Source organism: Choloepus didactylus, chromosome 16, assembly GCF_015220235.1.
Source record: "Choloepus didactylus isolate mChoDid1 chromosome 16, mChoDid1.pri, whole genome shotgun sequence".
Taxonomy (NCBI): Eukaryota; Metazoa; Chordata; class Mammalia; order Pilosa; family Megalonychidae; genus Choloepus; species Choloepus didactylus.
The window spans coordinates 29,973,264-29,998,616 of record NC_051322.1 but is presented as its reverse complement, the minus strand read 5'-3'; the positions used below and the strand labels follow the sequence as shown (position 1 = coordinate 29,998,616).

The 25,353-nt window shown below is 43.1% G+C and overlaps 1 protein-coding gene and 1 pseudogene across 3 annotated transcripts in view; one reads left to right on the top strand and one right to left on the bottom strand.

Annotated features, from left to right (window-relative positions):
* MAPK4 (mitogen-activated protein kinase 4) overlaps positions 1–25,353 on the top strand; it is a 159,456-nt gene that overhangs the window by 110,967 nt on the left and 23,136 nt on the right. The window lies entirely within an intron of this gene.
* On the bottom strand, positions 4,763–5,551 carry LOC119511684 (annotated as a pseudogene).

The window sequence follows — 25,353 nt, the reverse complement described above, 5'->3', positions numbered from 1 at the left end:
TCACCCAAAATGCCACTGGCAGGGGAGGCTTGCCGGAGGAAACCGCCCTTCTCCCAACTGCCCTTTCCCCACTTCCTTATCTTACCCACATACTCCCTTGTGCCAAGGCCACTCCTGCCACCGCCAGTGCGCATGCACCGTGGCCCAAACAACCCCCGCCCGTTGCAACGGCTCCTGCGTCCTCTCAGAACCAATCCTAGCCCCTCTCCCTTCAATACTGCCATTTTAGGCTACTTCACCTCCTTTCCAGCCCTGCCCCTCTTACCAGCCTATATAACCTGTAATCACCCCTGAATAAATCTCTTTGGCGCATACTCCTACTGGATGAAGAGTGTTTTTGTCCTTATCGCCGCCCTCCATACCTTGCACGCCTCTCGCCGAGGACCTTGGCCACGTCCTCCGCCTCGCCCTCGCCTCCGGGAAAGAGCCCCCGCCGCCGGTACCCTTTAAGCAGCCCCGAGAGCTGAGGGCTCGGCTACCGGCCGCCACTCCCCCTAGAAGCAGTAACCCCGACCGCATGTTCATCTCTTGATGGACATTTGGGCTGTTTCCACCTTTTGGCTATTGTCAATAGTGCTGCTATGAGCATGCACATACAAGTTTTTGGGGGGCATATGTTTTCGTTTCTCTTGGGTATATGCTTAGGAGTGGAATTGCTCAGTCATAAAGTCCTGTTTGAAGAATTGCCAGACTGTTTTCCAAAGTGGCTGCTGTACCATTTTACATTCCCATCAGCAATGTATGAGGGTTAAATTTTTCCATATCCTCTCTAATACTTACGTTCCATTGTGTGTGTGTGTGTGTGTGTGTGTGTGTGTGTGTGTGTGTTTGTATTTAAGTCATGGCTTTATTCATAACACAGTTGCACAGAAGTATTAACTTCAGTTTTTTAAGGAGAGATCCTTTAGGAACTCAACACACTATATAATACTGCCATACAAAGAACATTAAAAAGTATCAAAGCCTCTACAAAATATTAAACCCACCCTTGTTTCTTTGCATGAAAATACCACCCACAAAGCTAAATAAGTTTTAAAAATTATCTGGAGGCTGTTGTTTTCAAAACAAGGGACTCTCTTTTTTATTACACAATAAGATGATTGATAAGAAAGTCAATATATAGATTTAGTTTTAAAAATAAGTATTTTATAATCTGGCATACCATGCAATGAAAATTTTTATGGACTAAAACAGGGTGTTTCAATTGTTGAAAAGGAGTAAAATGTTAAGTCTTTTGGAGATTCCAATCCCTCCACTGAACTTATCCCAAGAATTTTACTTCTGTCAGTTGTGCAACTTTTTTAGTTTCTCCACAGATAACTTAATAATCTTTACTTTATATAGGATTCCTGTTTTGCTGGCAGAAGTGTGTTAGAGCCTGGAGGTGCTGCCTCTTTTAGATGAGGTAACAGCCTCCAATTCACCAGTCACAGCAGGCCAGTTTATCTCTCTGGTAACTAGACACTTTCATTTGAGGTCAATCATATAATAGATCTAAGAACTCTCATTTAGAATCTGAAGAAAATAAAATTCTTCTTATTTCCCATTTCTCTTCTCTTCTTCTACTGGCACTGCAACAAGTCTCATTACCACAGTTTGAAACACTCCTTACTGCAAAAATTACAGTTAATATGAAAATGAAATTACAAAATTATTTTAATTATTGAAGACAAATTTGTATAGAGTTCCTTGATACTGCTAAGTGTCTGATAAAACTATAATAATATACAATTGAGAGGAGAAAAATATATAAAATTAACCACCATTCAGACCCCACATTGAATTTCAGCTTATACTAATTTTCATTTTCAGGAAGATATTAATAGATTCTATTTAGTTTTAACTGAGCTAAAAGAAACATAATCAACAAAACAAAGAAACTCTAGTTAATTAATTCCCAAGCAACTATGCTTCTTAAAATATGATTGTGTTTGAGTCATATGAGGTTGTTTTGGTGATAGAGGTGGGAGATTTTATAATTTTAAAGTTATATATGTTGCCTTGCCCATGATCATAGGTGGCTCATATATTGAGATAGGAAAATAAACAAACAAATAATGAAAAAAAAAAAATCTTTACTTTAAAACCCCAAAGTATTACATTTTAAAATTTTAAAAATACAAAGAAGCAGTACTATACTCAGTAATTTAAATGTGTCCCAGTATTTAAACGTAACTTCAATTAATTTACTGACACTAACTTGGAAAATATTCATAAATATTCAAAACAGAGGGAAAAAAATTTAGATAGATGAGTGGAGCCTCAGTGACAAAAAGGGAGATGTACTTGTCTATTTATTATAATTTATTTAATAACCATACAAGGAACACATACATGCACTCTCATTCTTATCACAAATATTTTTCTATTTTTATTGGACATCCATTTGTAAACAAATCTTAATTTTAATATCGATTTAGTTTCAAATAATTTTCCAACTGCCTCTTATATTCCATTAAATGCTGTGATATCTAATAATGCTTTATAATTATAGGAAGAATAATTGAAAATTAAAAAGACTTTGCAAAATAGTATCCAAATCATTTGGGAAGCCAATTTTAAAATACTGACTTGAATGTCTCATTAATTATCAACAAGGCAGTTTTTCCGACTTTTGAAGAATAGTGATGCTGCTTCTAAAAGCCTCCTCGCTTCATCTCCATCCTGCCAATACAGTCTGTGCATGTTGTCAACCAAGAGAGAGTTACATTAAGCAGAACCTGTTGCATAAAACTGTATGGATGATAATGGAAAAAATATTCACTCTCTTTCACTTGGTGGTTTAAAACTAGGACAGATCCAAGAAAGTGGTTGTGATATAAGACTAAAGGTTTTCCTGGGTGTCCACAAGTTTTCCAACTTTTTGTTTTTTGAGATAGAGGGAAGAAGTGAAACAAGAAAGGAAGGTGATCATAAAGAAATTGCTGAGAGAAAAACGAATGCACACCTAAAAACAAAACAAAATAAACGCCTGGCATTTCATGCTCCTCAGCTTGAAGAGAAAAGGGCTCACCTGCATGTCTCTGAACTTAGTATAAGCAATTGTTCCTTCAAAAATGAAATCTTTATCAGTCACCAGGCTTCACAGATTTCAGAAGCCTCCACAGAATCCTTGAACCCATATTGCTGAATAGAACCTTTACGATTCTGCTTCTACTTTCCAAGTTACACATGACAAAAAGTACCCGAATACTCTTAGCCAAAAAAAGTCATTGTCTTTGAACTAAAGGTTTCTGGGTCTCCTCTAAAACAAACAACTTGTGATTTAAGAGACTTTTGCCATTTCATATTAAGGCCTAGTGTGATTTCATTAGTTTATAAATAGCTTTAAAACATTATGAATGCTGCTGTGGAGGATGGTTTGGCAGTTCCTCAGGAAGCTGTGTAGAGTTGCCTTATAACCCAGCAATCTGAGAATATATACCCAGAAGATCTGAAAGCAGGGACACGAACAGACATTTTCACTCCAATGTTCCTAGCAGCATTATTCCCAATTGCCAAAAGATGGAAACAACCCAAGAGCCCATTAACAGGTGAATAGATAAACAAAATGTGGTATATACATACGATGGAATATTATTCAGCAGTAAGAAGGAATGAAGTCAACCCAACAACGTAGATGAAACTTGAAGACATTATGCTAAGTGAAATAAGTCAAACACAAAAGGACAAATATTGTATGATCTCACTGATATGAACTAATTATAATATGTAAACTCATAGACATGAAATATAGATTATGAGTTGCCAGGATATAGAATAAGGCTAAAGAATGGGGAGTGGTTGCTTAATTTGTGCAGGATGTTTAACTAGGTTGAACTTAAACTTTTGGAAATGGATAGAGGTAATGGTAGCACTTTATTGTGAGAATAATTAATAGTACTGATTGAGTATGAATGTGGGAGAAGGGGGAAGTTTAGAGTCATGTAAGTCACCAGAAGAAAAGTTGGAGGTTAAACATGGGAATGTATAACACAGTGAATCTTGTGGTGGGCAATGTCTGTGACTAACTGTACAAATATAAAAAAGTTTTTTCATAAACTAGAACAAATGTACAACACTATTACAAGAAGTTAATAATAGAGGGGTATATGGAGAAAATGTACCTATTGCAAACTATGGACTATAGTTAACAGTAATATTTTAATATTCTTTCATCAACTGTAACAATGTACCGCACTAATACTATGGGTTAGTAATAGGGGGAGATTTTGGTTTTCTTTTTTATTTTTTTTATCTCTTTTTCGGAGTAATGAAAATGTTCTAAAATTGATCATGCGGATGTATGCACAACTATGTGATGATGCTGTGAGCCAGTGATTGTAAACTTTGAATGGTTTGTATGCTGTATGAATATATCTCAATAAAATTGCATTAAATAAAAAGATTGTGCCAGACAAGTTTAAAACAACAACAAAAAAAAACCCTTATGAATGAAATGCACCATATTAAATGTGTGTAAAAGCTATTATGTTTTAATTATGGGCTAAAAATGACTAATATAGTGAACTTGAGTTAGAAAGAGTAAGATTCCAAATCATTGCAATAGGGCCAATGAAAAATTTTCTCTCTATATAATATGATCATAAACAGACTAATCTTATTTGGAATGATTAAAAGGCAAAAGTAGTAAAACCACACTTTTCCCATAAAATTATACATTATCTTTGATAGGGAGAGGTGCCATATAGGAAGAAACAAAGAAGACGTGATCGTTCTATTGTAAACCCAGGAACATTAGGGAATCTTGTCTTAAAATGACCTAGTCATCTTCTTCCCCATCATCTTTAGCGTCTTGTTTCCTCTTCTCTTCTCCATGACCTTCTTCCTCTTTTTCCTCTTCCTCTCCCTCTCCTTCAGCATAGTCATCATCGTCTTCTTCATCCTGAATTTCTTCTTTCTTTAAGTATGAGAGGCCTACTTCCACATCTCCCTCTCCCAGTTCTGAGCCTGCTTCAACTTCGCCCTCAAATTCCTCCTCCTCTTCTTCATATCCTTCAGGTAAACCAGCTTCATCTTATCTTCGTCTTCAACACCATCTTCATCATCTTCATTTCCATTCTCCTCCTCCTCTTCAGAGTTTGGTGCTTTGTTATTCTCCTGATCAAATCCATCTAAGTATGCAATTTACTGCAGTAGTTCAAAAATACTTTCTCTATAATCTTCCTGGTTTGTGATCTCACAGTTAAACAAGCCGAGACTCTTCAAATTTTTTAAGATTTTGCAGAGCTTCTACTTTGTTGAGATCTTTGGTTTTGTTTCCACTCAGATTGAAGTAGATAAGATTTGGTCATTTCTCTGTCAGGACTTCCAAGCCTCCAGGAATTATACTGTCACTAAGTTCCAACTTTCCAAGTTTATTTAAGCTGGGAAGGCAGGCCAGTGAACTGAGTTCCACATTAGTCATACTCAGAAACTCTAGTTCTTTAAAAGCATCATTCAGGCCCTCGATTTCCCCACTGACGCACAGGCAGCTACCAAGGACTAACTCGGTCCCCTCCTCTGGAGCTCTATTCCTTGACTCCAGGTTAAGCCTTTTCTTCATCTCCATGTCCTCCTCCTCCTCCTCCTGCCACTACTGTCCTCTCATCCCTTTTCTTGTCTTTCCCACTACCCCCAAACCTAAAATTTAAAAATATTTATAAATGAATGAAAAGAAATGCAAAAAGAACACCCCACACCAACAGATAGGGGTGGGGAAGAAAGAAGAGAATAGCAATGGAGTCCACGGAGTTGGGCTCTGAGCTGCCTGCCCCCCATCCACAGTCACGTGTGCACACACACACACACACACACACACACACACACGCAGTTCCTTCCCCTTCAGTGGCTGCTCAGAAACTCCTGTTTTGTTTTTTTATCCTAGCCATCTTGGTGGGTGAGGGATGGTATCTCATTATGGTTATAATTTGAATATTCCTAATGATTATGTTGAGCATCTTTTCATGTGCTTATTACTGGACATTTGTACATTTTCTTTGGAGAACTGTCTATTCGGATCCTTTGCCCTTTTTTTTTTTTTTTTTGGCTTTTATAAAGGGAGTTTATTTGGTTACAAAGTTACAGTCTTAAGGCCATAAAAGTGTCCAAGCTAAGGCGTCAACCATAGGGTGCCTTCACAGAGGAATGGCACTGGTGTCTGGAAAACCTCTGTTAGCTCAGAAGGCACGTGGCTGGCATCTGCTTGCTCCCAGGTTGCGTTTCAAAATGACGTTCTCCAAAATGTTGCTCTTGGGGCGTTTTGTCCTCTCTTAGCTGCAGCTCCTCTTCAAAATATCACTGGCAGTTGCTCTCCAAAATGTCACTGACAGCTGTTCTGAGTCCCTTCTGTTTGTGAGCTTTTTATGGTGCTCCAGTGATTTAATTCAGACCCACCATAAATGGGTGGGGTAACACCTCCATTAAAATTATCCAATCGGAAGTCTTGCTCAGAGTTGATTGAGTCACATCTCCATGGAAACAATAAGTTCCAGCCTAATCAACACTAATACTTCTGCCCCCTCAAGATTGCATCAAAGAACGTGGCTTTTGGGGGGACATAATACATCCAAACCAGCACAGGGTCCAAGCCCTGTCTGGACAAGGGTCCATCAAGTGATGATCAGAGAGTCAGGCCAAAGATCTGGGCAGTAAGATGTAAGGTTATATAGGTGGGGGTTGGGGGAGACCCAGGATAACAATGCCTTTGCTCATTTTTAATTGGACTATTTGTTGTTTTACTGAATTGTAATAGTTCTTCATATATTCTAGGTGCAAGTTCCTTGTCTGATATATGATTTAAAAATTTTTTTTCTAATTCTCTGGGTTGTCTTTTCACCTTTTTTGATGGATATCCTTAGAAGCACAAAAAGGTTTTAATTTTGATGATATTCAGTTTATTGAGTTTTTTTCTTTTTGTTACACATGCTTTTAGTGTCGCCTAAGAAACCACTGCCCAATCCAAGGTCATAAAGATTCACACCTATGATTTCTTCTAAGAGTTTTATAGTTTTAGCTTAGAGAGAAAACTCCAGAGATCTGCAGAGGGTGCCGTATTCAGCACTGCACTAATCAGTGCATGAGTGTGACAAAAATACTACCTCAGGGCAAGCAAAGAACCACCCAAAACAATATAAGGAAATGGTACCTGGAGCTTACTCATGCAGAGTTGGGAATAGTGCCTGTTCCACCAGCTGGACTAGTAAAGCTCAGAATTCAATGGGCATTGAGTAGAGTCCTCAAAAAGGTCTTGCCTCAGTAGTAGGGGATAATTAGCCTTAAACTAAACACAGCTCTAGTCCCACCTAACAAATCTTAAAAGCAAAACCTGAGAAGGGCAAACTGTTCCCAAGTAATGTAACTACATTCCAGAACAGTATTTATATTTATAGAATACAGAAATATCTAGTACCCAACAAGGCAAAACTCAACAATATTTAGCATCCAAAAGATTACCAGGCATGCAAAGAAGCAGGAAAATGCAACCTGTAATGAGGAGAAACATCAATCACCTGAAACAGACCCAGAACTGATGTTAGAATGAGCATACAAGGACATTAAAAAATTATTATATCTGTATTCCAAATACTCAAAACACAAAGTAGAGATACGATGGATACAAAAAAGATGCAAATATACCTAACAGACATATACGGAACACTCCACCCAACATTTGCAGAATACACATTCTTCTCAAGTGCACATGGATCATTTTCCATGTAAGGCCATAAAACAAGTCTCAGTAAATTTTAAAAGATTGAAATCATACTAGGTATCTTCTCTGACCACAATGGAATGAAGTTAGAAATCAATAGCAGAAGGAAAATTGGAAAATTCACAAATATGAGGAAATTAAACAACACAGTCTTAAACAACTAAGTGGGTTAAAGAAGAAATCACAAAGAAAGTCAGAAAATAGAGACAAATGAAAACAAAAACACAACCTATCAAAACTTACGGGTTGCAGTAAAGGCAGTGCTCAGAGGGAAATTTATAACTATAAACACCAACATTAAAAACGAAGGTATCAACTCAATAACCTAGCCTCACGCCTTAAGGAACTAGAAAAGAGCAAAGTAAACCAAAGTTCGGAGAAGGAAGAAAATAAATATCAGAGTGGAGATAAATGAAATAGAAAATAGAAAAGCAATAGAGAGAATCAGCAAAACCAAAAGTTGGTTCTTTGAAAGGATCAATAAAATTGACAAACCTTTAGCTAGACTGACAAAGCAAAAAGAAAGAAGATGCAAATAACTAAAATCAGAAATGAAAGTGGGGACATTACTACTTTCCTTACAGGAATAAAAAGTATTGGAACTTAAAGCAATTGCAGGATCTTTTCAAAGACTGGAAGAAAGACCACTGGGCTGGCATCAGAGACCTGGGTTCCAGCCCTGTTCCCACGTATTAAGACAACCTCAAGCAAGTCACCCAACTCCATGACGCTCAGTGTCCTTACTGTCAACTGAAAGAAAGAACACGGGCCTACATCTCACACGTGGCTTTGGGGAAGAACAGAGTTTAAAGATAGCAACCCGGAGAGAACATGTTGGAGATAGGAAGCACTGTGACTATGTGACTGATTTTCAAGACAGGCAAGGACTCCTGTCCCAGCATCTTCCCCTGCCATTGGTCTCAGGACAAAGACCCCAAATTCTGGATGCAAAGCTATGTGAAATCAAACCAATCTTCCTCCCTGACCTTCTGGTTTCACTCTGCATCCTCAGCCTTCCCAGGGGAGGCTAGTTCTGTTCATTTCACCCTCTCCCCCTGTGCTTTGTGTTTGGGAGGAGACATCAGGTTTCAAGACTGTGATCTTCTCCAGAGTGGAAACCAGATAGTGACCTTCAGACACATCCAGCTCTCCTCCAGGAACCTACTCTTGGTTCAGTGGCGTAGGTCTGCTGCAGGGGGACCAGCATGTCCGTGCTCGAGGAGTTTCTGGATGAGAGAGTGGCAAACAGCAAATAGCAAAAATATCAATTAACAAGAACCCTCACTTAACCAGAGCTGCTTCATTCTCAAAGTCACAGAAGGTGAAACCCTGGTAAAAACTTAGAATTCAGCTCATCTAACTAGCATTGAGAACCAGAGACTGAAATGATCATAGAGCATAGATTCGGCTTCAAGGACAAGAAAATAAAAACAAATTTCATCAGGGATTTCACTGTTCTCTGGTTTTCATTTTAACTTCCAAATTAGTTCCTAGCATGAACATTCTGTAGACTCTTTGTTTTCTACAACCTGCCAAGTTTTCCGTAGTTCTATCTATGGCCTTGCACCATAGTGAATTAAAATTCAGAAAGACCCGGAAACTAAAGAACTCAGTTATTGGCAATTAAATTCTGATACTGTCTGGTACACTAAGGCAAGAAATGGAGTATTTCAGAGAGATTTCCAGGAAGGGTTGAAACAAAAAATCTTTTCTGCTTAAACATCACGTAGCCAGGACACCAAACCACCTCCTAAATTGCGCTGAAGCTTTGCCCACACTGTAGTCTTTGCAACATTATGCTTCCTTTTTGAACAATGGGTTTTCTTCTCAGATGGGGCTGCTGATTTAAGCAAACCAAATCTACTCAACTCAGTACTGGTCAGATAGCTAAACAAGGGAATGTTTGTTCACATTAGGAAACTAACCGTTCATTCTGCTAATGGACTTCCTGTACATTCCCTTTAAGCTTGCATATTTTAAGTCAAAGATTTTCCTCCATCCATCCAGCGGAAGTGAAGTGAGACTCTCCTGAAATCTATGACAGTTCTTTACCTGCTTGGCCTTCCAGGAAAGACACACTGGAACTGTCTCCTCGACTTTGGCTGATTCAAGGAGAGGGAAGCGGTGTTTGGACAGAGGCTGCCGGTTCTGAGCAGTGAGACAAGGAGAAGGGAGAGCACAGATCTGAGGTCACCTGATGAAACCTCCATCCCAGACTTTGTCCCTCGTCTTCTGCACAAAGCCCAGACTGGGCAGCCAAGGGGGAGGTAGACACCGACGTGTGTGGCGACCGTGGCTGTCCCCTAATTGTGTCATCCAGCTACATTTCCTTTTATTTATATACACATGCATATATGTACACCTACATATATACATGTATATACACACATATATACAAGTACATATACTTATTGAGATATAATTCATATACCTTATAATTTGGCCATTTAAAGTGTACAATTCAATGGTTTTTAGTATATTCAGAGAGTGGTGCACCATTACCACAATCAATTTTAGGACATTTTCTCCACCCCAAAAAGAAACCCCATATCTTACAGCAGTCACTCCCAATTTCCTCCCTTATCACCCTAACCCCAGGTAACAACTAATCTAATTTCTCTGTAGATTTACCTCTTCTGGACATTTCATATAAATGAAATCATGCAGTATGTCATCTTTTGTGTCTGGCTTCCTTGATATAACATTATGTTTTCAAGTTTCATCCATGTTGGAGCATGTATCGGTACTTCATTCCTTTTTGCCGAATCACAGTCCATCGTATGAATATACTGCATCTTGTATCCATTCATCAGCTGGGGGACAGTTGAGTTGTTTTCACTCTGGGGCTGTTATGAATAATGCTGTTGTGAATATCATGTACAAGTCATTGGACATTTTTTCATTTCCCTTGAATATATCCTTAGGAGTGGACAGTATATTTCTTTTCAATCCACAGAGCTATCTTGTAGAAGCCTTGCTAAAGCACACTGCATTTCCCTGACCTACTCTATAATAACCCTGCAAATAAAATACAAGCACCTAAAGGGCATGCAATAAATATCAACTGAAAGAAGGAATGAGGTTAAAAGAAAAGAATGACATTAATCTCCTAAGACTTTTTCTTCCTGAATTTAAAAGTTTTTAAAGAGTGGCTGCTTCCTCTTCTTGTGCTCACCAGGGTCCTTTTCATTCATTCATTCATTCATTCGTTCACCCTGTGTGCCCACCCCCCACTCTGCTGGCTGTGGGCTCCAGTGGGGAGCCAAAGCGGACATGGTCGCCGCCCTCCTGGAGCTCACAGTCTATGAGGGAGACTTCAAGAGGGTGGTCGAGAAGGGCCTCCCTGGTGAGGCGCCATTTAAGGCTAGGCCTGAAGGATGCAGGAGGTCGAGGGGAGTGTTGGCGGGAGCACCAGCCCAGGGTGGAAGAGGGGGTGTCTTGGAGGAACTAGAGGCCAGTGTGGCTGCTGGGCCCAGAGCAAGACCTGAGCTGAGTGTGGAGAGGCAGGCAGAGGCCTTACTGAGGAATTTGGATTTTAATCCAATGCCGTGGAAGGCGTTGGAGGGTCCCTGGAAGGGCAGTGGCAGGATACGCATGATTTGGCGTCCACTCATCAAGCCCAAGACCCAGGGGTCACCAAGTCCACCTCCACCCACTCTCCCAGTCTTTCCACCTCGGCACTCTTGCTCATTCTCTGTTGTGTGGGTTGTTAAGCAGCATCCCTGGCCTCTACCCACTAGATGCCAGGAGCATCTACCCCTGTCATAACAACTAAAAATGCCTCCAGACATTGTCACATTTCCCCTGGAGGGACAAAACCCAAAGGAGCTCACCCTCTTTGTGGATTTTCTGTGATAAATTTTAAATCCCAGCCTGACCTCTCCTTCTTGCCACTCCGCAGTTTCCCAGGGGGGCTAGCCCTACTCTCCTGTGCTTACAACCCCCACAGTGGATATCTGCTTCACTTCTGTTGAATCAGCAAATATGTTCTGAGCGTGCGCTCTGTAACCTGCCCTGGGTCCCACGGGAAGAGCCAGCAGAGCTCAGTGGAGATTGTCCTGGGCTGGGTCCGTGCTCACCCAGCATCCAGAGGGGCCACTGCCACTGCTGGAATGCCGTCAGCAGCTTCATCAGGGAGGTGTGTTGGGGGGAAATGGAGGCAGAGCTAATCCCAGGAGCCCCTTGGGTGCTGGGAAAACAACAGGAAGCCTGGATTTTCAGTTTAGCCCAGTCAGTACTGATGGCACCCGCTGTCAGCAGGCTCGAGGCTGGGGCTGGGGCTGACCCATTCCCTGTGCTCAAGGTCAAGGCCATCAGGATTCTGCTGAAAGGTGATCCACGGCCAATAACTGGGCAGCTGCTGCCCACCCAGCCCTGTGCTGCACTTGTGTGGAGTATAACTGAGTCCCTGCCCTCAAGAGGCCAGTGTGGGGAAAGGGTGGAGATAGCAGAATTACAGAAATGGAAGAGAGATTATATAAAATCTTTTCTGAGAAGTCAGACAGGGCGGAGGTGATCAGGGAGAACTTCCTATAGGAGGTGGGAGCCAGCACAGCCTTGAAGGGTAGGTAGAATTTGGATGAACTAAGTAGATGGAGGAAGGCTTTCCAAACACAGAGGGTCTCGTATGTACCCACAGGCTGAAAATGTCTGGGTTCCACATCCTTCTCTGAGGGCCCCACAAGCAGCATGTCTGTTTCTGGAAACCTGGGGTCAGAAAGAGATGCTGAGGCAACATTCCTAGAAAAAGTGGACATGGATTGAGCTCTCAGAAAAGCATCCGCCTGGCTTATGACTCTTCCAAAAAGATGAAGGGGGGGTATAAAGAGGATCCCTATAGAATTCCAAGGGGGGAAAATATATATATATAGGAAAGAATTCTACTGGTGAAAAACTGTATCCCTTCCAGGGATCAAGGAGCAAGAGCAGTTTGCACCGAGCTGCCCTCTGCCTGGAAGGCTGGCCTCTTGTTCCACCATCGTGAAGAGGAGTGGTGGGTCTTAGGGAATGAAACGAAGCGCAAAGTCATAGAATGTTAGAGTTGACGGAACTGCACAGATCTCCTGGGTTTCCCCTTAAGGATCTCTAGGTTAAGTAGATAAGCTTAATGAAGGCTCTGATAAGTCCTGCAGTAAATAGACTTGTTTAACTGTATCTCAGAGGTCTCCACATTTATTTGACATGAAACCTACTCACTAAGTAACATCAAAAATAACACTTTGGAGGCCCTGATCTAGCCCATCTTCTTGTTGTAAGTGGGGCCTTAGAAATTAATATTGCGGGCCCTAAAATCTGGTTATCCCTTATTGGGAAGGGATCCTTAAGGCCTGGCATTAGAGCTTTGGGTTCACCTCTGGACAGGGCGGGATGAAGGGCAGGAGAAGAGCAGGCAAGAAGAGGGGGAGGTGCCCCGGCCCGTTCTCCCGCACGGGGGCTCAGGCTCCAGCACCGAGGCTGTGTTCTCCAGAGCTCCCTCCAGCCTCAGCTCTGCAAGATCTTATCTGACCTCTTCCGGCGGCATCTCTTTCCTTGTTCTCGCCAGGGCCTTTTCTTTACAAATAGTAGAAAAGGAAAATGATTGCTCTACCCCTTATTTTCAAGTGATACTTTCAGGCTGAGCTTTTACATTTCTAGCCCATGCCCACACTTTTGGACCCAGGTGTGAGTTTATTTGCAAATAATACTAATTTCCTTCTCAGAAGAGCCTTTTGCTACTAGTAAGAGGCTTGACATAATGAGCTAATGTAGCCTGAAATATTTTAGAGGGCTCAAGTAGAGAACAAAACATTTGGAACCAAATTTAAAGAGCTTTGAACAGAGATTGTTAAACAACAAAAGGATTCTGTTCTATGCAAACATGAAAAGCAATGAGGAGGGTATTTGTATACTAATATTAGAAGTTGTCCATAACAGATGAAGCGAAGAAAGCAGGTAAAGCCAAAGTATAATAAAATGTGTGTGTACATGGAGAGAAAAACAGTAAATTGGGATTCCCTTTAGAGAACAGGGTTGAGTATATCTTGAGAATCAGAATGACTTCCACTTTAAAGTTTACTTTATTGAGTTTTTAAAAATGAACATGTACCACTTTTGCAATTAAAAAGTACAAATCTAAAGAGAAAAACCAAGTTGCCTATTGGACTTTGGTTTGTCTTACAAGACAATGAAATGAAGGTTCCAGAAATGAACCAGCAAGGAGGGCAAAGCATGTCGCAGGAAGGGTGAGAGACCAGTGAGGCCGGGAAGGAGCAAGAGTTTAACTTGACTGTATTTCTAAGGAAAGGATTCATTGTCGGTAGAAATTTGACATTTTTATTTATTTATTTATTTATTTTTGCGCTTTTTGATGAAAGAAAAAGATTATGAAGGCCTGTGCCATTCAACTTAAATAGAATTTCCCACATACTTACATTGTGATTTAAATGCCCTTATGGGTAAAATAACTCAAGAAAGGCACAGTTTTCCAAAACCAGTTTATCCTCAAGTCAGGGCATACAGAAAAGAGATATTTAGTCTGGAGAATTCCCTCACAAAATAGGTTTTATTCTCAGATTTTTACCTGAAGGATTTCAGCAGGCTGTGGCTCCCATAGTTTGTCCCGAGTGTCTGGAGGCAGGGCTGGGTTTAGCAAAACTGGGAAGTTTATGGCAAAGTCTGCCTTTATAACTTTCAGTCTCCCGCCTTGCACTCCTTTTCCTACAGTTTGCTGTGCCTCTTCCTTCTCCCAAAACCCTCTATCCACCTTAAAAAGGGAGCTGGTATCGGTCATTTACTTTGGATGAATTTTATCCCCTGGCCAGTATAGCCTGGTGGTGTTTAGAGTTGAAGTTTTACTTTCGATTGTGAACGGGAAGGCTGGGTCCGAATGAGAGGAATTGCCAGGCCCCAGCCAGCAGGTGGAGGCATTATTTTTTGAGCACCTTCCTGTTGCTCCGGAACTTCCTCGTCATTAGGTGTTCTCACCTGGCTTAGGCATTCTCACCTGGTGCTGTGGTGCAAGGCTTCCCCCAGTCCAGGAGTGGGGGGGCAGGAAGGTGGGAATCTGCCATTGTTCTCCATGGACCAAAAGCTACATGTGTGAGACAACTTTCCAGGCCAGTGTCCCCTTTGTAGGAGAGAAGCTGGACATCCAGGATTGGGTTCACTGTTGAGAGCCCAGGAGAAAGAACCCCGGAGAGGAGCAGACAGGGTACAAGCCCAGGTTCTGTCCTTTAAGTAGTGTGTGACCTTGAGCAAGTGGTTTATCCTAAATCCGGTGTTCTTACCTGCAAGAGGGAATAACAGCAGGACCTATTCTTTAGAGTTGTGCTGGGGACTAAATGATAAGAGAATGCAGAGTGCAGGGCAGGGAGGAGGCCCTCCACAAATATGAACTCTTCCAGCTGCCTGGGGGACCAGGGCCAGGGGCACGTGGGAGGAAAGACAACAAAAGAACGAAAGCCAGCTAGAAGCAAGAACACTGCTTCCCTCAGCTCCAGCTTCCACCCAGTGCCCTCCTGCGGGCCCTGCAGGCCCCGAGCACTGAGTAGGGAGTGGGGCTCGGCTCCCAGGTGGAGGAGGAGTTGAACTCAGGCAAGACGGAAGTTAAAAAGATTCTGCGCTGCTGAGCGGGTGTGCACAGCCCATACCCTAACTGTGTGCATTTTCCCTGGGCCTGGGTGCCCTCACTTTACACACAATTCTAATAAATTTAATTATCTGATTGTCAAATCCAGGGTGGATTAGAGGCTGCAAGTTAGGGAATAGACAGGCATGCTTAGAGCAGAACTGATAGCAATAGCTGGTAGTCTGACAAGGAGGGTGTCAGAAATAAAGTGGTACCTGTAAGGGAATAAATGCTCACTCGGTTCTGGAGGAGAAAAGAATTTACTTACGATCTTGCAAGATACGGTGTCCAGCCAAACGTGGTAGGCTGGCGCACCAGAGGAAGAGAATGGCAATCTTTAAATCTCCTACTCCTAATTCGCAAGTCCCTCCCCTGTTTCCCCATTGACTGGGTACTACAGAGGTTACAGCCTATCCGAGAACACTAACTAATTCATTTTTTGAGATTTTAATTTGTACAGCCTATCCAAGAGAGCCAACTAGCTCATTATTGAGATTTTGAACTGATCAGCCTATCCGAGAGAGTCCATTTAGTTTAAAAAAAATTTTTTTTTTTTTGCTGTGAGTTCCCACCTCTGATTTTACCTCATCTCTTTACATTCCAGTAACCGTGGTTACTTTTCCATATAACGAGCTGGCAGATTCTCTCTTCTCTTTATCACGGGGCTTGTTTAAACTGGTTTTGCCTCCATTTCCCTTATTCCATGCTGTCTCTATGTGAAAGCTAAACTTATCCCTTTCTTACAGAGGGACAGACTGACAAGGAGACAGAAAAATTATAAAGGCAGACACAGGAATTAAGACAAAGACTCACAGCCATCAGACTCTATAGGGAGTTCCAACACGACTTCAATTCTGAGCACTACATTGTGTGATGGCCCAGAAACATAACATGTTCAAAATCTTGATCCTGTAGAAGGCAGCTAAATTGCATCCAGTATGTTTTAAGAAGCCAGCGTGGGGGTAGCATTTTCAGGTGCATATGCTTTCCACCAGTTTAACCTCGTTTGAATTCCATGAGAATCCTGAGATATAGTTAGGGCTCGTACTATCGCCCCTCCATTTTACAGATGAGACTAAGGCTTTGAGTGGCTGAGAGACTGGTCTAGGCTTTTATAACTAGTGAGTGGTAGATCTGGGCTTTGCCTGTGACTTCTGACTGGAGATCCAGTGTTCTTTCCACCACCAAGTTTTTCAACTGTGCTCCTTGGAGCCCCAGGGTTCTGCAGAGGTATCACAGGAGCTGCCGCAGACATTGGGGGGAGGCCCATAAGCAGGGCTGTGGCTCCCCCACCCCTCTGATTCGGTGGGAGGTGCTCAGTATTGATCTGCAGGAGACTTCAGATGGAGAGACTTTTTTAGAAGTCCTGCTGTTGAGAAAAAAAAAGAATGAGAGAAATTCTAAGCTACTGAAAATGATGTCCCTAGTATCTGGGGAACATTTCTATCCAAAATGGTTAAAATCAAAAGAAAGTCTTGGGCTGTGTGCATTCAGGGCTAAACCTTCAGCTCCCTGCAACATTCAGCCATCCAGAATGACATCCCCCAAGGATGTCACAGTCTTGCCGGATGAGATGGAAATCTCCGTCTGCATCCTCTACCCCTGTCCCAGGCACCCAGGGGCCTTGGGCAGCCAGGGCCACTGAAGCCCTTTGCAATCCCTGTTCCATGGGCCAAACATATCCCTCCCCTCTTCCTCCCTCCACTCTCCTCTGGCTCCTGTTCCCTCAAACTCCTGCTAAGAGACTGCTTGCAGCCTCCTAAATGACATTCAACTAATAAAGCATAATTGTTTCCCATTTACCTTCTCTATCCAATGAGACCTGTTATTAGGGGGGTTCTGTCTGCATGTCTCCAACTGTGAACAATTAATTCTTGCTGAATAAATGACAGGTATCATTTTGCATTAAACTGGCCTCTCACACACAACAGGATGTTACCCTTAATAATTTACTCTGGAGGTGGGAACATCAGGTCCCACAACAGGCCCCCAGGAAGAGTGTCTTGGATGGAAAGGCCTTTGCCGACACCAGATAGATGGCCACGGATTCACCCAGCCTAGATGTGGCCTTGCAACCCCCAGCTCCGCTTGCTCCTTTACTCTGCAGCAACATCACCCTCACTGCAAGAAGATGAAAGAGTATAAAGGTGGCATCCAGCTGTTAGTCATGTGCGTGTGTCACCACTGTCGACCACAGCAGACCCTTGCTGAATATGAGAAGTCTGTGCTAGGTATCACATGAGGGAAACTGTCATGCTGCTTCTTCACCCCGTCACTCTAAGTGCTAAGTGGGAAGAACTCAGTAAATGGCAGCATTTGTTATTACTACTGTTACTTTTGCTCCCTGCAGGTCAGGAGTTCATGATTGAGCTGGAAAGACAGAATGTAGGGTAAAACCTAGTGAGTCAGACAGGGTGGCTTATCCCCAGTGTGGAATGGATGATACAGACTGGGTCTTTCATGGAAAGCTCTCCTCTTCCCTTCCTACCTGCCTGGCCCCACTTTCCCCCTAAGGAAGAGGTCATTTGGGGGTGGAAGGGGCAGGGGCCATCCTGAAGGACGTGGGACCTGCAGTGAGCCCTGCGGGTCATTAGATCTAGATGGGAAGGAGGGAGGAGGCACCCCAAGTGAGGGCACCTGCAGGAGCAAAGGACTGGAGGTGGACATGTCATATCCGGCAGAGCAGGACTCCTGGGGAGAAGGAGGCTGGGCAGGGCAGGACACAGAGGCGAATCACAAAGGACCTGAGAAATTAGGCAGAGGAGTTTGAACATCATGGAGCAAGCAAAAGGCAGCCATTAAAATTCTGTATCAAAACAGAGGTTGAGAAAAGGAGAGCAGAGTAATGTCTGTTCGGAGCTGGGGGCTTCTCCTGCATTATCTGTTTAATCCTGACAGCAACCCCATGGAATCGGTCTTATCTCCATTTTGGAGATAAGGAAACCGAAGCTCAGGCAGAAGACAGTTGCTCTACGTCACCAGCAAGTGAAGTGGCTGGCCCAGGATTTGAACCCAGGCCCAACGTCATGTTCTCAACACAGACATGCCTTGTCCGAGGAATCTGCCTGGCAGAGGAGTGCAGGATGCACTGACTGAGACCAGAACCAGGTTCTCCTGTTAAGAAAAGCCAGATGTCTACTGTTCTCTGTACATCCCCAGTGCTAGAGCACCCAAGGGCAAGGGCATCAGCAGAGCAGGCCACCCCAAAATATTTGTAAAGAATAGGATTTTTGCTATGAAAAAAAAAATCAACATAGTCATTATGGGAAGAAGAGTAGACCTTTGTTGGACTCCCTTATACTTGCTTTATGGTTTGTATTGGTGTTACATGAATTTATTTAGAGGATAAGGGTACCATATTAATATCTGTGCTAAGGGTCTCTGAAGAGCTACTTCTGGCCCCATGGACCCATTACAGAGAATATAGTAGATGAGGTAGGGCCTTGAGGTGGGATGAGGCTCACACACCTGAGCCATGAGAAGACAGGAGGTGACAGCACTGCCCTGATGCTGAATCCTGCAGGCCACCCAGGAGGGTTTTAAGGAGCAAATAGCATGGGCTTCCCTGAGGAGGCACAAGAATTACAGCAGCCTCAGCAGAACCTGCAGGTCAGAGAGAACGTTCCTTGGCAGCACTCGCCCTGGAGAACTCTGTGGTTCTGCTCCAGGCTCACCTCTGCACCCAGAGACCCTCCTCGCCATCCGGCCGGGAGCCAAAGCAGCCAGCATCAGCTGGTGTGATTTGTGTGTTGCCCATAATAAAGCCTGAGAAAGCAGGTGCAATTAACAGCCCTTTTTAGCAGCATAACTTGTTTACATGGATTGTAAGTGAGAACCTGTCTAATTAGGGTAATTACACACATAGACCCAGATAGTGGGAGGCAGCATACACCAATGCTAGCTGGCGGCAGTGGGGATGAGGTTCTGGGGACAGGCAGGCAGCCTGCCTGGTGTGGGGCCCCTTGGACATGCATGGAGGAGACTCGTGGCATTTGTGCCCCTCAGGGGTAAGAGAGAAGGACAAGGGGTGTGAAAGAAGCAGTGAAGGGAGTCTCAGAGAGTTGGTTCCGTAGTACACAGCAGTGGTTCTCCAAGGGTGCTCCCTATAGCATCGTCACCTGGGAGGGTATTAGACATGCAGATTCTCAGCCTCTCCCAGACCTACTGAGTCAAAACCTCGAGGTGAGGGGCAGAAACATATGCTTTAACAAGCCATCCAGGTGATTCTGATTCTTGCTTAAGTTTGAGAACTGCTGATGCAGAGCATGGAGTAGTGTTCGTAACAGACCTGGGTTTATTCATAGCTTCAACCCTTAACTAGCTGAGTCACCTCATCTTTCTAAGCTTTACTTTACTCCTCCACCTCTCCTGCAGGGGTAGCACGTGGACACCACATGGGGTGGGCGATTACCTGCTTTGCTCACTGCTTGTTTCAGCATCCAGAAGAGTACCTGGAACATAGTAGAAGCTCAGTCAGTAGATAATTGCTTTATTAATAATTTGATAGGGCTATTGTGAAGTATGCACTGAGCTTCTTTGTGTAACATATTAGCACAGTGCTTGGCAGGCAGGTAGCAAGGGTTTAGTAATCACTGCTCTTACTGATAACAATGATGGTGGTGAGCAGGGGTTCCTCCTCTGCAAAATGAGAGACTTGACCTAAAAGACCTAAAACGTCTCTTTTAGAGGAGGAGACAGAAGATTAGATCCACAGCCTCTGATGTTTCTAACCTTATGCCGGCACTTGGTCCACAGAGAACAGAAGGAAGCAGGACAACATCTGTCCCCACTGGGCCTTGGGTCCAGCCATTACAGAGCCATTCTCACCCCTCTAGAGAGTGGTCCACAGTCCACTGCGTTGCTTGATTTTTCCCTGGCCTGAGTCGTTCCCATCAGCTGAGTCCGAGACCTCAACCCTCACTGCTGAAATTCGTTAGGACCAGAGACCCTGCAGCCACAAGGGCTCGTGGGCCCTGCCCAATGAGAGGTTTTCCAAAGCTGCCTTGTGGAAAGGGATTGTCAAGCCCTTCTTTATTCACTTCAATTAGAGGGGACCCTGCATATTCCCGTCACTAGAAAATACCAAACTGTAATGAGACTACAAAAATCAGCTCCTTAAACTACAATAGTACCCTGGGAATCAAAATGATCATTGATCATGGTTTTCATTCTCCTGAAGGAATGAACGAGGAAACCAGTCATGGGCTAGATAACATTTCTTGGGCCCTGCCCCAAACACTCCTTTGTGATATATCATCGATAAACACGAAATCAAACCAAATCTCGTGGCTAGGCAGCAAGCTTCAGGGTCTCACCTTGCAGAATATCCAGCTGCCTCTTGGAGCAGCCCTTCAGACGGCCCTAGGTAATCAAGGAACCTGGCTACACATGCAACAGAGATTCAAACACTAAGATGGCTGTGAACTCTATGCCCAGGAATTTTTATTTAATAAACAAATGTTTTTATTTATTAAATAATTATGTCAAGTGAGTAAATGCTTAGAAAAATGCCATTTACCAAAATTGACTCAAAAAAGAGAAAACCTGAACAATTTGACAACTATTAAGGATACTGAATGGTAATTAAAAATCTTCCCACAAAGAAAACCTCAGTCCCAATAGTTTTACAGGAACGTTTGAATAGAAAAAGAGGAACAACTCCCCTAAGTTATAACCTTGGTACCAAAAGCAGCAAAGGGTAATAAGGGAAAGGAAAATTACAGGCCTGTCTCACTTAGGAACATTCAGCAATATCTAAAGAAATAGATTGTCTACCTTGAGTTCGTTCAAGAAATACAAAGTTGGTTTAATATTAGAAAATCTATTATTTTAATTTACCACAGATTAAAGGAGGAAAAAAAATATGATCATCTCAATAGATGCAGAAAAAGCATTGTAGAAAATTCAACATCTGTGAATGATGAAAATTCATACTAACTAGGAATAAAAGAGAACTGCCTTCCTCCAAAAATGGTTTCCTCCTAAAACCTCCAGCAATACTTAATGAAATGTTAAAATCTTTTTCTTTAAAACCAGGAACACACTGAGGTTGCCTCCCACCATCACTTCCAGTTTTAATTGCCCTAGTCTTATTTTTTATTGTCACTCACAGAAGTTTCAATTCTCTAAATAAATCCCTAATTTCAAGAAAAATTAATAGCTTCATAAAAGACTTTAATGTTGCTGACTACAAGGGCAATACATAAAAATCACCTTCGTTTCTATATATTACGTGACAACAGAAAACATAATCTTAAATATTATACCATCTATAATAGTAACCAAAAAATATAAGGTACCTAGAAGTAAATCTAACAAAAAATACCTTGTGCTTCTTCACAAATCCTCTGCATAAATCCAGTGGAATACTATACAGCTGTGAAAAGGAACAAACAACAGGTTCACACATCAACTGTCACATGTATTACAGGTTCTGAAAGCCAGATTCCCTGATGGTGCCGTGGGACAGACAGTGAAGCCAAGCTCACCTCTCCCCAGGGTGCCACCGGTCAGGTGTGGGTGGGACCTGCAGATCTGGGTTGTGGGGAACTGTGAAGAAGGCAGGTTTTCTCTTCAGAGCCCACACCCACCTCCTGTGCACCTCCCCCAGCTCCCTCTAATGTCTCGGACTCCTGCCTTCTCCCACTTCCCTTAGCTCTCGCAAATCTTGTCAGATCTACTGTTGAGTGTGGAGAATAAAATTCCTGCATGTTCTCTCAGGGAGGGAGAGAACTGGTTTTCCCGGCTATTTCTATTAGTCTGCTAGGGCTGCCGTAACAACATATCACCAACCTGGTGACTTAAACAGCAGAGATGTATTGTCTCTCAGTTCCGGAGACTCAGACTCCAAATCAAGCTGTCATCAGGGTCCTGCTCCCTCTGAGGTTTGTGGGGTTCTGCCGGTGGCCTGCCACCACGCCATGGCATTCTGCAGCATAACTCCATCTCTGCCTCCTTCACATCGCTGCCTTTGTCTGTCAGTCAGTGTCCAAATGTCCTCTTCTTATAAGGACACCATTTTAGATTAGGGCCCACCCTAATCCAGTTTTGCCTCCTCTTATCTAATTACATCTGCAAAAATCCCATTTCCAAATAGGATCCCATTCATGAGACCAGGGGTTAGGAACAGGAACGTATCTTTTGGGACACACAATTCATCCCACAACACTGTTCCTCCAAAGCTGAAATCAGGGTTTCTGGCCCTTGGCAAAGCAATGTATGGGATCAAGAGAGGAGGGGGAAGAAAGCAGAGAGACTTTCCTGGTGGCTGGAAGTCACACCAGCTTGTCAGTATGAGGAGGGAAACGTCTTCTGGAAGATTCTAGCTTCTGCTTTAATTTAGTGGCAAAGGGGTCCAGGATGCCATGTGAACAGAAAGGTTTGCCTGCTAGACCAGGCAGAGGGGCCTCCGAAAATTCCCCAGATACAAAATGGAAAAATAAATACCTATGGTCATCAAGTCGGCTGAGCAAATGCTGGCAAAATCCCTTATGGATAGTGGGTGCTCAACGCATGTTAGGTTCCTCCCCCTCTAATGTATGCATGGTTATTTCTGCCCTGGTGTAAAGAAGGGATCTTGCTCCATGGGAGGAGAAAGGTGAGCGTGTTGCCTTCCTTTGAGAGCAGGGAGGAAGCCTTGGGGCCTCCAGGATCAACTTCTCTGATGCTCTTTCCCACGAGGCCCTTGGCCTACTGCCCTGCTTCACTCTGTTCTCTGCCCAGATGTCTCCTTCTCAGAGAGGACTTCGCTGGCCACCCTCCCACCCAGCCCCTCTCTTTCTATCCCCTTACCTTGCCTTATTTTTATTCCTACACTTATTGCCATTGGATGCATTATCCATTTGTGTGTTCAGCTGACTTTCTTACTGAAATGTAAGCTCCACCATTACAGGGACTTTGTTTTGTTCACTGCTGGGATTGACTCCCAACTCTGCCAATTATTAGCCGATTTGACGTTGGTCTAGTTAGTGACCTCTGTATACCTTTTTCATAGGGTCGTTTTGATAATTAAATTCACTAATACATAAAGCAGCACTTGGCACAGTGCCTGGAAGACAGTAAGTTCTTAATAAATGTTAGTTGTTGTTATTGTCCATGATTTCTTGGTACATTTTTACTTCTCATTGGCCAGCTCTCGGGGGGAGGCCTCCGGCTACTCAAGGATTCATCTCAAAAATTCATCTCGAGTGGAGCCAAACAGAGAAACCTGCAGTAACTGGGAACAGTGAAAACAATGCTTACTTTTCCAGAGAAGGTGAATAAAGAGCACTAGGACACAGGTTCTCAAAGGTGGCTGCACTTTAGAGTCACCTGGGAGTTTTAAAGTTTACTGACACCTGTCCCACTTTTAGAGGCTCTGCTGTGTTTGGTAGGGCAGGTGGCCCGGGTATCGGGAATTTAAAAATTCCTCAGAACCACTGCTCCAGGCTGCCATTAGATTTCCCCTTGAAAACCAATGAGATTAATGTCCATTTAGGGCCTGAGAAGTTAATGCATTTTCCTAAAAGATGCCATTGGCATACAGACCAGCCCATTAAAAATTAATCTCCTTTGCCCAGCAGGGCTCCTCAAAATTTGGTTCCTCCTTAAAAATTGCAATAGACCATGATGCAGCTGCCTGCAAGGCCGAGCCTCCAGCAGCTCCAACGGATGAGGAAACCCAAGGCTGAAGCCCCCAAGCCAAGCTTTCCCTCCACACACCTCTCCAACCAGCCCTGGGGCATCTCTGAACAAACAAAACATCTTGTCATGGCCTTGAACTGCACATGGTTTCAGAGTTCATGATTTGGACCCCATGAGGATAACATTCAAAGCTTTTATTTGTGACACTCTAGCTGAACTAGAAGACAACCACATTACAACAAGGTGCTTTTAAGAAAATAAAAAGCCCAATCTCATAGCTCCCACTTTCCTGTTGTTTAAACGAAAGGGGAAAATGAACACATAGGGGTCTTGGGTATCCAACAAGGGTCTAGAGGAACTTAAATGGGCTTTTGGTTGATTTCCATTGAAACTAGGAAGAAATGGTGAATTTCCCTGGACAGGATTCCCCGGAACATGGAGGGGCAGATCTGAGAAAGGGGGAGCTGGTCAGTTCTCAGCATAGTTAGCATTAGTGAAAACTCAGGAAGTCTGGTTTAACTACTTTCCTCACCCATATATATTTTACTGCATAAGCAGAATGTGCCAAGATTAATTACCAAGGGTTGTGGTGTGAGTTGGGCCTTTAAGATAGTGTGTTCTCTCCCTCAGCATGAGAGATTCCCTGCTGCAAAGTTTCATGGAAATGAGTTTAATAAAATGAGTTTGGAGTTAACAGTAAGAAAGTATATTTGGCTGAGGTATTATTCCTTTTTAAAAAGGCTTCTGACATCCCTGAAATGTATATTGGCTCAAATGAGAATTATACCTTCAGAGAGAAAAAACTGGAGAGAGAGGCTGTATATTTCTGCTTAAATTGAACCTCTAGGGGGCTGTTGTTTTTCTAAATGACCTTTTAATGAGTGTCTATAAAACAAGGAATTAGCCCCTAGTACAGGTCAGGCTGCTGCTGGGTTTGAGAAATCGGCCTGGCCTGTTAGCAAAGCGAATCATAAATTCTTAAGGCAAGTTAGGCCCTTAAGAATCATCTTGGACCTTGCTGGCCAAAGTGTGGTCCTCTGACGTTGTTCAACTGGCGAGACGGAATCCATGTTTAATCAGGCAAGACCCCCAGGAGATCTGAGCATACGTCAACGTTTGAGAAGCCCTGCTGTAGGGAATCTGCCTGGCAGGTTGGTATTGGCATGTCTTTCCAGGAGATGGTCTATTCTGAGCTTGGACACCCCTGTCTGTCTGGAGATTCCCCCTCTCTTGACTTCAGAGGTCTGTCCCTCATGAGAGGCAGTAGAGCCCAACATTCAGATCAGAGGTGATTCCTGGGGTTGACTCCTGCATGACCGTGGACAAGTTGCTTACCCTCTCTGTGCCTTGGTTCCCTCGCTAATAAATGACAATAATGAGTCCCTAACTCATGGGGTTGTTGTAAGGATGAAAGGAGTTTATATGGATATAA